The sequence below is a fragment of the Carassius gibelio genome, chromosome B2 (genome assembly GCF_023724105.1).
Source record: "Carassius gibelio isolate Cgi1373 ecotype wild population from Czech Republic chromosome B2, carGib1.2-hapl.c, whole genome shotgun sequence".
Classification (NCBI taxonomy): domain Eukaryota; kingdom Metazoa; phylum Chordata; class Actinopteri; order Cypriniformes; family Cyprinidae; genus Carassius; species Carassius gibelio.
Window position 1 is genome coordinate 14,939,771 of NC_068397.1, and position 201 is coordinate 14,939,971.

Genomic DNA, 201 nt, shown 5'->3' on the forward strand with positions numbered 1-201 from the left:
TAATAGTATAATGGATTCCTGGAATGTCAGATACAGAGACTAGTTAATATGAATTTTTTTTAATGTATTTTAAGGTTGAAACGGAACATATAAAATGTAAGGAGAAGAAACGGCATGTAGCATGCAAGAAACAATTTCATATTCATTTTTGATACAAATACATTTGTAAGTTTGGCACTTATGGCTTTCCGTCTCCTCCGT